Here is a 14,187-nt window from a genome sequence, read left to right as displayed (position 1 = left end):
CCGGGAGGCGGAGCTTGCAGTGAGCTGAGATCCGGCAACTGCACTCCAGCCTGGGCGACAGAGCGAGACCCCGTCTCAAAAAACAAAAAAAAAACAAAAAAAAAAACTTAATTTTTGAATCAGATGTTTTTCTGTTCTCTTACTAATTTCTCTTTTTATCTTTATTATTTATTCTCTTGTGCTTTCCTTTGATTTACTTGTTTTTCTTTTTCTAACTTTCTAAGTTTGGAATTTACTTATTTCCCTTTCTTCATTTATAATATGTACTGAAGATTATAAATTTTCCCCTGATTAGTGCCTTACCTTTTTTTTAAGAATCTGATATGCTGTGTTTTCATTTCGTTAAGTTTCAGAAATCCTTTATTTCAGTTTCTATTTTCCAATAGTTGTTCTCAGTTTTCCAGATGGAAGGGCCTTTCTGCTTTTTTATAAATTTCATTTTTAATTTCTAGTTTTGTTGCATGGTGATCATAATTATAATATTTCTACTTTATGAAATTACTAATGTCTTCCTTGTGACCTAATATATGAACTATTTTTATGAATGTAAATTGTTTGCTTGGGAAGATGATATACTACACTAATTCTTCAACTTTTCTGTAGGGTTTTTTTTCCTGTAGATTTTTAAAACTTCAAAATAAATGAGATCTAGAAAATCCCTTTGCATTGAAAATAAAGAAATATACTTGTGAATAAGCCATCGGTCAAGTAAGATATCATAGTGAGTATTCAAATATATTTTTAACTGAATAATGTAAGTCTACACATAAAAATACGTAACATGCAACTAAAGAAGTAGTTACAAGAAAATGGATGATCCAGGCCGGGCGCAGTGGCTCACACCTATAATCCCAGCACTTTGGGAGGCCGAGACGGGTGGATCACGAGGTCAAGAGATCGAGACCATCCTGGCTAACACGGGAAAACCCCGTCTGTACTAAAAATACAAAAAAAATTAGCCGGGCGTGGTGGCGGGCGCCTGTAGTCCCAGCTACTCGGGAAGCCGAGGCAGGAGAATGGCGTGAACCCGGGAGGCGGAGCTTGCAGTGAGCCAAGATCCGGCTACTGCACTCCAGCCTGGGCGACAGAATGAGGCTCCGTCTCAAAAAAAAAAAAAGAAAAAGAAAAAGAAAATGGATGATCCTAATTACTAGAAAAGAAACTGAAAAAATAAGCCTGATGAAAATAGAAAGGAGGAAGTTGTAAAGATAAGAGGCTCAGGCGCAGTGGCTCATGCCTGTAATCCCAGCACTTTGGGAGGCCAAGGCAGGTGGATCGCTTGAGCCCAGGAGTTCAAGACCAGCCTTGGCAAAATGGTGAAACCCCATCTCTACCAAAAATACAAAAATTAGCCAGTTTCATAAACTGGTCTCAAAATAAATAAATAAATAAATAGATTTTTAAAAAATTTAAGAGTGAAAAATAATAGATATAGAATAGAGAGGATCAATAAACCAAGTTTGTTCTGTGAAAAGACATAAAAAGAAGAGACTGAGCTCGAGCCCGGAGTCGCGTGGGGAGGGCACCAGGTCACTGCAGCCAGAGCGGTCCGGAAGAGAGAGGAGGCACTGCCTCCACTACAGCAACTGCATCCACGATGCAGAGCATCAAGTGCGTGGTGGTGGGTGATGGAGCTGTGGGCAAGACGTGCCTGCTCATCTGCTACACAACTAACGCTTTCCCCAAAGAGTACATCCCCACCGTGTTCGACAATTACAGCACGCAGAGCGCAGTTGACAGGCGCACAGTGAACCTGAACCTGTGGGACACTGCGGGCCAGGAGGAGTATGACCGCCGCCACACTCTCCTACCCTCAGACCAACGTCTTCGTCATCTGTTTCTCCATTGCCAGTCCGCCTTCCCATGAGAAGGTGCGGCACAAGTGGCTTCCAGAGGTGTGCCACCACTGCCCTGATGTACCCATCCTGCTGGTGGGCACCAAGAAGGACCTGAGAGCCCAGCCTTACACCCTACGGCGCCTCAAGGAGCAGGGCCAGGCACCCATCACACCGCAGCAGGGCCAGGTACTGGTCAAGCAGATCCACGCTGTGCGCTACCTTGAATGCTCAGCCCTGCAACAGGATGGTGTCAAGGAAGTGCTCGCCGAGGCTGTCCCGGCTGTGCTCAACCCCACGCCGATCAAGTATGGGCGGTCCTGCGTCCTCTTGTGACCCTGGCACTTGGCTTGGAGGCTGCCCCTGCCCTCCCCCACCAGTTGCACCTTGGTGCCTTGTCCACCCCAGCTGTGCCTTAAGGACTAATTCTGGCAGCCCTTTCCAGGGGGCTCCCTGAATGCTTTTTTCTCTGAGCGCCTTTTTCCCTTAAGGAGGCCTGCAGAGAAAGGAGCTTTGGGCTCTTGCCCCCCTCTGGTTGGGAACACTGGGTATTCTCATGAACTCATCCAAGCCAAGGTTGGACCCCTCCCCAAGAGGCCAACCCAGTGCCGCCTCCCATTTTCCGCTGCTGACCAGTTCATCCAGCTTTCCACACAGTTGTTGCTTGCCTATTGTGGTGCCTCCTCAGGTTAGGGGCTCTCAGCCATCTCTAACCTCTGCCCTGGCTGCTCTTGGAATTGCACCCCCAAGATGCTCTCTCCCTTCTCCAATGAGGGAGCCACAGAATCCTGAGAGGGTGAATGTGCCCTAACCTGCTCCTCTGTGCCCAGGCCTTATGCATTTGCTGACTGACTCAGCCCCCATGCTTCTGGGGGCCTTTCCTACCCCCATCAGCATCAATAAAACCTCCTGTCTCCAGTGGAAAAAAAAAAAGAAGAGATTGAAAGATGAGATTTAACTACCTATGCCATAGACATTAAAAGATAACATTAGGCTGTTATGAACAACTTTGCATCAATACATTTTAAAATTTAGATGAGATGGACACATTCCTTAAAAATTACCTTATCAAAACTCACTCAAAAATAAACAGAAAACCTAATAGCCTTATAGCCATTAAAGAAGTCCTATTGATGGTCAAAAATCCACCTACAAAGCATCAAGACCAGAGAGTGTCGCAGGTGAGTTCTTCTGAGCACTTATAGCAGTAAAATACTCCAATTTTACATAAACTATTCCAAAATACAGAAAGAAACAACTCCCCAACTCATTCTATAAGGCCAGCATAACTCTGATACTGAGTCCTGCAAGGACAGCTCATCAGTGAAAAATTCCAGGCTAATTCTTATCCATAAATGTAGACGCAAAAGTCCCAAACAATATGTTAGCAAAGTAAATCTAGCCATGTATAAAATAAACCAAGAGCCATGGGCATGGTGACTCACACCTGTAATCCCAGCACTTTTGGAGGCCGAGGCAGGAGGATTGCTTGAGCTCAGGATTTTGAGACCAGACTGGGCAGTGTGATTAAATCTCATCTCTACAAAAATTTATAAAAATTAACTGGGCATGGTGACACTTGCCTATAGTCCCAGCTACTTGGGAGGCTGAGATGGGAGGATGACTTGGGAGATCGCAGCTGCAGTGAGCTTAAGTCACGCCACTGCATTCCAGCCTGGGTAACAGTGAGACCCTGTCTAAAAAGATAAATAAATAAATAAAATAAAAAATACCAAGACTAAGTTGTGTTGCCTCAAAAATGACTCAGAAGTGGTTGAACATTTAAAAATGAATTGATATAACTCACCACAACATTAAAGCTGAACAATCATATCATTGTCTCAAGAAGTCCAGAATAAGCATGTGATAAGATCAAACATCCATTCACAGTGAAATCTATTCACAATGAAAACTCTTATCATGCCAGGTGTGGTGGCTCATGCCTGTAATCCCAGCACTTTGGGAGGCTGAGATGGGCAAATCACAAGGTCAGGAGTTCGAGACCAGTCTGGCCAATATGGTGAAACCCCCGTCTCTACCTAAAATACAAAAATTAGCTGGGCACAGTGGCGCAGCCTCTAGTCTTAGCTACTTGGGAGGCTGAGACAAGAGAATCACTTGAACCCAGGAGGCGGAGGTTGCAGTGGGCTGAGATTGTGCCACAGCACTCCAGCCTGGGTGACAGAGCAAGACTCCATCTCAAAACAAAAAACAAAAAACAAAAAACAAAAAAAACACAACTCTTATCAAACAGGAATAGAAAGGAACTTCTACAACCTCACAGAGAGAATACAGTAAGGTGAAATTTAGGAAGCTTTTCTTTTTAGATCAGGGACAATTCCAGAATGCCACTATTACCACTTTTACCTGATATACACTGGAAGTACAAGCCAGAGCAGTAGAGCATGAACAATAAATAAAAGGCATGTTAACTGGAAAGATGTAAAATCATTAATATTCACAAAGGCTATAATTTTGTGTGTGGAACATCTAAAAGACTCTTCAGATTAAATTATTAAAATTCTTGGCCAGAAGCGGTGGCTCAAGCCTGTAATCCCAGCACTTTGGGAGGCCAAGGTAGGTGGATCATGAGGTCAGTAGTTCGAGATAAGCCTGGTCCCATAGTGAAACCCCGTCTCTACTAAAAACACATACACAAAAAAAAAATTAGGTGGGCATGATGGCGCATGCCTGTAGTCCCAGCTACTTGGGAGGTTGAGGCAGGAGAATCGCTTGAACCCGGGAGGCGGAAGTTGCAATGAGCCAAGATAATGCCACTGCACTCCAGCCTGGGCGATATAGCAAGACTCTGTCTCAAAAAAAAAAAAATCTTAAGTGAGTGCAGGAGGCAGAATAATGTGACCACCACCACTATTCCCGTCTCCCACACCCATCCAAAGATGTCTATATCCTGATCCTTGAATGTTGTGAATATGCTTGGTTACATGACAAAGGTGAATTACTGTCATATGGAATTAAGACTGCTCATAAGCTGACCTTAAAATAGGAAGATTATCCTGGACTAACCAGATGGACCCAATGTAATCACAAGTGTCTTTTTAAGTGGAAGACAAAATAAGATGACAGATCAGAAAGATGGCAACTTGAGGAGGACTCAAAGTTGCTGGCTTTGATAATGGAGGAGGAAAGCCAGGAGTCAAGGAATATGAATAGTCTCTAAAAGCTGAAAAGGGGAAGGAAATGGATTCTGCCCTTGAGCCTCCAGAAAGGAACTCAGCCTGCCAACACCTTGACTTTAGCCCAATGAAACCCATTCAGACTTCTGAACTACACAACTGTAAGATAATAAATCTATGTTGTTGTTGTTTTTATTTATCTTATTTATTTATTTTGAAACCGAGTTTCACTCTTGTTGCCCAGGCTGGAGTACAGTGGCACGATCTCGGCAAACTGCAACCTCCGTCTCCTGTGCTCAAGCGATTCTCCTGCATCAGCCTCCTGAACAGCTGGGATTACAAGCGCGCACCACCATGCCTGGCTCATTTTTGTATTTTTAGTAGGGATGGAGTTTCGCCATGTTGGCCAGGCTAGTCTCAAACTCCTGACCTCAGGTGATCTGCCTGCCTCAGCCTCTCAAAGTGCTGGGATTACAGGCATGAGCCACCTTGTGTTGTTATTTTTAAATAGAGACGGTGACTCACTGTGTTGCCCAGGCCGGTCTCGAACTTCTGGGCTCCAGTGATACTCCCACCTTGGCCTCCCAAAGTGCTGGGATTACAGGCATGAGCCAATGTTCCCAGCCTCTATGTTGTTTTAAGCCACTAAGTTTATGGTAATTTATCACAGCAGCTGTAGAAAACTAATACAGTGAGTTTAGGAAGACTGCTGGAGACAAGGTCAATATACAAAAATAAATTGTTTTTCTATAACACCAATAAACAAAAAATAAAATGTCAGAAAACTTATTTACGATGACATCAAAAATTTAAATACCCAGCCGGGTGTGGTGGCTCATGCCTGTAATCTCAGCATTTTGGGAGGCCAAAGTGGGTGGGTCATTTGAGGTCAGGAGTTTGAGACCAGCCTGGCCAACATGGTAAACCCTGTCTCTACTAAAAACACAAAAATTAGCTGAGCGTGGTGGCAGTAGTGGCACGTGCCTGTAATCCCAGCTACCCGGGAGGCTGAGGCAGGAGAATCACTTGAGCCTGGAAGGTGGTGGTTGCAGTGAGCTGAGATCACGCCACTGCACTTCAGTCCGGGCGACAAAGTGAGACACTGTCTCAAAAAACAAAAAAAATTTTTTTTTTAAATATTATATACCCAAAAATACATCTAACAAATTATGTCCATGATATCTATTCAGAAAATTGGGCTGGGCACAGTGGCTCATGCCTATAATCCCAGCACTTTGGGAGGCCAAGGTGGGAGGATCACTAGAGTCCAGGAGTTTGAGAGCAGCCTGGGCAACACAGCAAAACCCTGTCTCTACAAAAATACAAAAATTTGTTTGTCATGGTGGCATGTGCCTATGGTCCTAGCTACTTAGGAGGCTGAGGTGGAAGGATCACCTGAGCCTAGGAGGTCGAGGCTCCAGTAAGCTATGATTGCACCACTTACTCTAGCCTAGGAGAGAGAGCAAGACCCTGTCTCAAAGAAAAGAAAAGAAAATTGTAAGTTGTTAAGAGAAGTCAAGGAGGGAGGAAACAATCATATGAACCATATTCACATTGGAAGACAATATTGAGATGCTAATTCTCCCCAAATTCATCTATAACTTAATGCATTTCTAATCCAAATTCCAGCTTTTTTTTTCCTAGAGGAACTTAATAGCTAAGTTCAATACTTTGCTAGAAGAACTCATGGGACTCAGCGTACAGTTGTACTCACAGCTAACATTTATTATATCATAAACACTTTAAGGATACACAGCCAGATCAGCAAGGGAAAAAAAACACATCAGGTAGTGTCTGTAGGAATTCATGTGCAGGCTTCCCATGCTCTCCAACTCTTGAGAAAGTGCACGCTCTCTCAGTGAAAATGCAGCTATGCGTGTGCACTGTTTCTGCCCCAAAGAAGCTGGGTAGAGACTCTGAATCTAGGGGTTTTATTGAGGACTGGTCACTTAGGCACCTTCCTCCCACCAAAATTTCAGACTCCCACAAGGAAAACAGGTATTAGCGGCTACAGTGGGCAAAACAACCTGATCAGTGTAGGAAAGGGTTCGAAAGCCAAGTTCCCAGACACAGCCAGGGACCAATTGCGCAAACAGGCTTTTCTGAAGGTACCAGTTTCAGGCCTACTATATTAGCTCATTCATGTACAAGTTATGTCTATGAAATATAACATACAACAATTCACAATAAAAGATGTTAAAAAAAAATAGTGCAAATCAAAAACACAATTAGGGCCAGGCACAGTGGCTCATGCGTTGAATCCTAGCACTTCAGGAGGCTGAAGCAGGAGGACTGCTTGAGACCAGGAGTTCAGGACCAGCCTGGGCAACACAGCAAGACTCTGTCTCTACAAAAAATTTTAGAAATTAAAAAAACAAAAAACAAACAAACAAACCACAATGAAGTCTCATCCTACCCCAGTTAAAATAGCTATTATCAAAAAGACAGAAAATAACAAATGCTGGTGAGGATGCAGAGAAAAGAGAACTCTTACACTTCCACTGCTGGTGGGAATATAAACTAGTACAGCCACTATGGAGAATAGTATGGAAGTTCCTCAAATAACTACAAATAGACCTACCATATGATGCAGTGATCCCACTACTGAGCACTTATCCAAAGGAAAAGATGTCAGTATATCAAAGAGACATTTGCACCCCCATGCTTACTGCAGCACTATTCACAATAGCCAAGATATGGAATCAACCAAGGTGTTCAACAAGCGCTGAATGAATTAAAAAAAAAAAAAAATAGTACATATACACAACAGAATACTATTCAGCCATAAAAAAGAATAAAATTCTGTTATTCACAGCAATATGGAACCTGAAGACATTATTTTAGGTGGAATAAAGAGCAGAAAGTTAAACACCACATGTTCTCACTCATATGTGGAACCTAAAAATTGTTGCTCTCATAGAAGTAAAATGTAGAACAGAGGGCACTAGAAGCTGGGAAGGGTAGAGGGAAAGGCATAGGGGGAGACTTGTTAAAGAATACAAAATTGGTTGGGTGTGGTGGCTCATGCCTGTAATCCCAGCACTTTGGGAGGCCAAGGTGGGTGGATGATCTGAAGTCAGGAGTTCGAGACCAGCCTGACCAACATGGAGAAACCCTGTCTCTACTAAAAATGCAAAATTAGCCAGGGGTGGTGGCACATGCCTATAATCCCAGCTACTGGGGAGGCTGAGGCAGGAGAATTGCTTGAACCCAGGAGGCAGAGGTTGCAGTGAGCCGAGAACGCACCATTGCACTCCAGTCTGGGCAACAAGAGTGAAACTCCGTCTCAAAAAAAAAAAAATACAAAATTACAGCTAGATGGGAAGAATAAGTTCTGGTGTTCTGTAGCACTACAGGATGACAGTTAACAATAATGTACTACACAGTTTCAAATAGCTAGGAGGAGGATATTGAATGCTCCCAACACAAAGAAATGATAAATGTTTTAAGATGACAGATATGCTAATTACCCTGATCTGATCATTATACAGTATATGTATCAAAATATCACTATGAACCCCATAAATTATTGGGGTACAATTATGTCAATTTAAAGAAATGTAAAAATGAAAAAAATCACTGACTAAAATTATGTTAAATCCATTTAAAAAGCCAAAGTAGAAGATATTTGCTATACATATGTGTATGTATGTACATATAAAAATGTAGATAACTATATATAAATATGTTTATACTACATAAAACAAAGACAACTCAATAGAGAAGACAGAAAACTTAAAAAGGGACTGTAAAAAAGAGGAAATAGCCCATAAACACATCAAGGTACTCATCTTCACTAACAATCAGAGAAATTAAAGCTACCAGAAAAATACTACTATACGTGAATATACCAGATTGGAAAATAAAAATATATATAATATAAAGCATTAGCCAGCATGCAGAGCAATGGAAAATCTAATACACTGGTAGGAGTGCAAGCACTTTTGAAAACAATTTAGTATTACATAGTAAGGTAAAACATACACACTCTTTGACCTATCAGTTTGTAATTAATTCAATAAAAACTTCCTCTAGGGGCCGGGCATGGTGGCTTATGCCTGTAATCCCAGCACTTAGGGAGGCCGAGGCAGGGAGATCACCTGAGGTCAGGAGTTCCAGACCATCCTGGCCAGCATGGCAAAACCCTATCTCTACTAAAAATACAAAAATTAGCCAGGCATGATGGTGCACGCCTATAATCCCAGGTACTCAGGAAGCTGAGACATGAGAATCTCTTGAACCCAGCAGGTAGAGGTTGCAGTGAGCCAAGATCACACCACTGCACTCCAGCCTGGGTGACAGAGTGAGACTCCTTCTCAAAAAACAAAACAAAACTTCCTCTGTGGAGGACAAAGGGGCTGGAGAGTGACTTAATCACCAATGGCCAATTATTTAATCAGTCATGTCTAGGTAAGGAGGCCTACATAAAAATCCAGAAGGCTAGGGCTTAGGGAGCTTCTGGGTTGGTGAGAACATGTAGAGATGGTGGGAGGCTGGTGTGCCTGGGGAAGGCATGGAAGTGCCACACCCCTTCCCACATACCTTGTCCTGTGTATTTCTTGCAGCTGGCTGCTTCTGAGTTGTTTATAATAAGCTGATAATCTAGTAAGGAAACTGTTCTGTGAGCTGAATGTGGAGGACTTACCACTTGTGATTGTAGTGTGAAGTGAGGGGTCTGGAATGGGGGTGGACAGGGAGGAGTTAACATATGGGGTCTGCACTAACTCCTGGCAGTTAGAGTCAGAACTGAGCTAAATGTAGGACACCCAGTGTCTGCTAAAGAACTGAACTATTGTGGGGAAAAAAACACCACACATTTGGTGACAGAAGTGAAGAATTATTATATGGGTACAGAGTACAGAGGAAATGGAGTTTTCTTTACAGTGGTATACACATAAAATGAAATATTCAGCCTTTAAAAAGAAACAAATTGACTAGATGCAGTGGCTCATGCTTGAATTCCAGCACTTTGGGAGGCCAAGGCAGGAGTATTGCTTGAGCCCAGGAGTTCAAGACCAGCCTAGGCAATATAGCGAGACCCAGAATCTACAAAAAACAAAAAAGTTAGCCAGGCATGGTGGTGCACTCCTGTAGTCTCACCTTCTTGGGAGGCTGAGGCAGAAGGATCACTTGAGCCCAGGAGTTCAAGGCTGCAGTGAGCTATGATCATTCTACTGCACTCCACCCTGTATAGCTGAGCAAGACCCTGTCTGAAAAATAATAAAATACAATTAAATTAAATAATAAATTAAAAAAAAAATCCTGCAACATGAGATGGACCTTGAAGCCATTATGCAAAGTGAAATAAACCAGTCACAGGACAAATACTGCAAGATTCCACTGCAATGAGGTATCTAAAATAGGCAAACTCATAGAAGCAAGGAGGGGCACAGTGGTCACCAGCGTAGGGGCTTTCAGGAAATGGGAAGTTGTTAATCAAAAAGTATAAAGTTTCAGTAATGCATTCTAGAGATCTGCCATACAACACTGTGGCTATGTGGTACTATACATGTAAAACTCTGTTAAGAGGTTAAGAAAAACAATTACAAATTTTTTTAGAGACAAGGTATCGCTCTGTCACCCAGGCTAGAGTGCAGTGGCAAAATTATAGTTCACTGCAGCCTCCAACTCCTAGGCTCAAGTGATTCTCCTGTCTCAGCCTCTGGAGAATCTGGAACTACAGGTGCATGCCATAATGCTCGACAAATTTTTTTAAATTTTTTGTAGAGATAAGTCTCCTGTCGTTGCCAGGCTGGTCTTGAACTCCCGGCCTCAAGAGATCTTTCTTCCTCAGCCTCCCAAAGTGCTGGGGTTACAGAAGTGAGCTACCATCCCAGCCAAAATTACTATTAAAAAAAAAAAAAGAAAAGAAAAACTATATCTACAACATGGAAGAATCTCACAAACATAATGATGCAAACTAGAAAGACTCAGTAGAATACATATAGTATCATCCCAATTATAGAGCTCAAAACCATGCAAAACTGAACTGTATTATTTACAGATGCATAGATCAGGGCAAACTACGAAGACAAGAAAAGCATTATCATAAAAATTGGGACAATAGGGCCTGGCGCGGTGGCTCATGCCTGTAATTCCACTACTTTGGGAGGCTGAGGCGGGCGGATTACCAAAGGTCAGGAGTTTGAGACCAGCCTGGCCAACATGGTGTAACCCCGTCTCTACTAAAAATAGAAAAAATTAGCCGGGTATGGTGGTAGGCGCCTGTAATCCAAGCTACTCAGGAGGCTGAGGCAGAAGAATCACTTGAACCCAGGAGGTGAAGGTTGCAGTGAGCCAAGATCATGCCACTGCACTCCAGCCTGGGCAACAGGAGCAAAACTCCATCTCAAAATAAATAAATAAATAATTGGGACAATAGTTATCCCTAACATAGGGAGGAGGTATGAAGAGAAAGATACACTTCTGGGGTCCTGGGATCCTGGTAATACTCTATTTCTTTCTTGATCTAGATGATGATTATGTATAACTGTAATTTTATACTGAGTCTTCACGTTTACTATGGATACAATATAATTTTTATGCATAACTAAACTTCATAATTTCTTTGTAACTCTTCTTTAAATTATGTAAGTTTTTTTTTTTTTAATTTTATTTTTTTGAGACAGATTCTCACTCTGTTGCCCAGGCTGGAGTGCAATGGCATGATCGTGTCTAGGCTCACTGCAACCTCCACTGCCCAGGTTCAAACGATTCTCGTGCCTCTGCCTCCCAAGTAGCTGGGATTACAGACATGGGCCACCATGGCCGGTTAATTTTTGTATTTTAGTAGAGATGGGGTTTCACCATGTTGGCCAGGCTGGTCTCGAACTCCTGCCCTTAATTGATCCACCTGCCTCAGCCTCCTGAAGTGCTGGGATTACAGGTGTGAGCCACTGTAACTCTTGGTTTCCAGCCAAATTATGTATATTTGTACAAATGTATCTTGGTCTCATAATAAATTTTTTTTTTTTTTTTTTTTTTTTGAAATGGAGTCTCACTCTGTCGCCAGGCTGGAGTGCAGTGGTGCAATCTCGGCTCACTGCAATCTCTTCCTCCTGGGTTCAAGTGATTATCCTGTCTCAGCCTCCTGAGTAGCTGGGATTACAGGTGTGTGCCCCCATGCTCAGCTGACTTTTACGTTTTTAGTAGAGATGGGGTTTCACCATGTTGGCCACACTGGTCTTGAACTCCTGACTTCATGATCCGCCTGCCTAGGCCTCCCAAAGTGCTGGGATTACAGGCGTGAGCCACCGCCCGGCCAATAAAAATATATTTAAAAAAAATTAGGCTGGGCACAGTGGCTCATGCCTGTAATTCCAGCACTTTGGGAGGCCAAGGTGGGTAGATCACCTGAGGTCAGGAGTTTGAGACCAGCCTGACTTGGTGAAACCCCATCTGTACCAAAAATATAAAAATCAGCTGGGCGCGGTAGCGTGTGCCCATAATCCCAGTTACCCAGGAGGCTGAGGCAGGAGAACTGCTTGAACCCAGGAGACAGAGGTTGTAGGGAGCTGAGATCATGCCACAGAACTCCAGCCTGAGCAACAGAATGAGACTCCATCTCAAAAAAAAAAAAAAAAAAGGAAAAATTAGCAACAAATAACAGATAAAGAATTAGTATTAAAAACATATAAAGAATATCCAGTTCCAATGAACAAATGTTCAGGGAATATAAACACAACAGCTCACCAGAATATATATACACTAAGTAAACTTATGAAAAAATTGTCAAATTTTTCTAATAATTAATAACATGGAGCATCATTTCATACCTATTAAGCCAAAGAGAGAGGAATATTGCAAAAATTTACAAGATAAATGACAAGCATGAAGACTGATTTGTTAAAATAAATAATTTGTTCAGATTTTTATTTTATTTTTTGGTAGACATGGAGTTTTGCCACGTTGCCCAGGCTGGTCTTGAACTCCCGGGCTCAAGCAATCCCTTACCTTGGCTTCCCAAAGTGCTGGGATCACAGGCATGAGCTACCGCGCCCAGCCAAGAAATGATTTTATATTGAAAAAAGCAGGCCAGGCATGGTGGCTCACACCTGTAATCCCAGCACTTTGAGAGGCCAAAGTGGGCAAACTGCTTGAGCCTATGAGTTCGAGATCAGCCTGGACAACATGGCGAAACCCTATCTCTACAAAAAATCAAAAGCCCATCTCTACAATAAATACAAAAATTAGCCAGGCGTGGTGGTACACCCCTGTACTCCCAGCTGAGGTGGGAGGATCACTTGAGCCCGGGAGGTTGGAGCTGCAGTGAGCCCTGTCTTAAAAAAGAAAAGAAAAAAAAAAAAATTCCTCAAGTGTCAGGTTAAAAAAGAAAGAAAAAAGAAAAACACTAAGTTATGAATACATTAAGGCTATAGCTACCTAAGAAATCTGTATAGCTAAATCTGTATAACTAATTTTATAGCTGAAATTTGGAAAGGACTCATGGAAAATAAAAATAGTTCAAGTGTTTGAAAGATAATATTATGACTGGAATATTTTTCTTGACATTGAGAATATGTTTCAATAAAATACAGGAACTTTTAAACAAAGTAAACTCAATAGTTCCCTGTCATTCCAGAGAACAAAATCGGTATGTCATAACTCCAAGAACTTTCACTCTCGGTCTTCGACTTGTATTTTTCATTCAGCTAACATCTACAGTGACTACTCTGTGCCAGTCATGGTAGGCATTGAGGTACAGAGATGGGCAAGTCATTATTACTGCCTTCAAGGAGCTTATAGACTAGCAGAAAATAGACATGTCAACAAATAATTACAAAGCAATGAGATAAGTCCGACAATCAAGTCTTTTCTTAAAAGACTATGGCTTCACAGATTAAGGAAAAACAGGCAAAAGATAGAGAAGCTTTTCAAAGAACACTGAATTGGATCTTGAAGGACAAGTGGAACTTTACAGACAGGACTGAGGTTGTGAAGAAGACTAGTCTATGAGTGGTACAAAGGCTGAGGTAGAATAGTATGTGTTAGAGAAACAGAATGTTCAAAAGCCTCAAGTATCATGCTAAGGAGTTTACATTTTATCCTACAGGTAATGGAGACCCTCACGGCCTTTCAGCACTGAAGTCCTAGGATTATTCTACGATTATCTTGGACCTCTTTTATTCTATCCATTTTTTATCTTAGAAAAAAATATGTAAATTGAAAGATATATGTATCTTTTAATTTTTAATATTTCTTACATGAAGATACAG

General features: G+C 42.1%; 1 protein-coding gene, 1 long non-coding RNA gene and 1 pseudogene across 15 annotated transcripts in view; 2 read left to right on the top strand and 1 right to left on the bottom strand.

Annotated features, from left to right (window-relative positions):
- Positions 1–14,187, bottom strand: part of BLM (BLM RecQ like helicase) — a 107,335-nt gene that overhangs the window by 91,789 nt on the left and 1,359 nt on the right. For 5 of the 14 annotated variants that reach the window (XR_012415393.1, XR_012415391.1, XM_015453405.4 and 2 more), the window contains exon 2: positions 10,073–10,182. The exons of the other annotated variants lie outside the window; for them this stretch is intronic. The gene's annotated coding sequence lies outside the window, so the exon portion shown is untranslated. The remainder of the gene's footprint in view (positions 1–10,072; positions 10,183–14,187) is intronic. 14 annotated transcript variants of the gene reach the window in all.
- Positions 1,522–2,298, top strand: LOC102128068 (rho-related GTP-binding protein RhoG-like; annotated as a pseudogene).
- On the top strand, positions 4,918–14,140 carry LOC135971908 (uncharacterized). The gene is made up of 2 exons (XR_010588279.1): positions 4,918–5,133; positions 14,025–14,140. It is a non-coding gene; the product is annotated as an uncharacterized lncRNA (long non-coding RNA).

Source organism: Macaca fascicularis, chromosome 7 (genome assembly GCF_037993035.2).
Source record: "Macaca fascicularis isolate 582-1 chromosome 7, T2T-MFA8v1.1".
In the NCBI taxonomy this organism is placed as follows: domain Eukaryota; kingdom Metazoa; phylum Chordata; class Mammalia; order Primates; family Cercopithecidae; genus Macaca; species Macaca fascicularis.
This window is presented reverse-complemented; position numbering and strand designations above follow the sequence as displayed.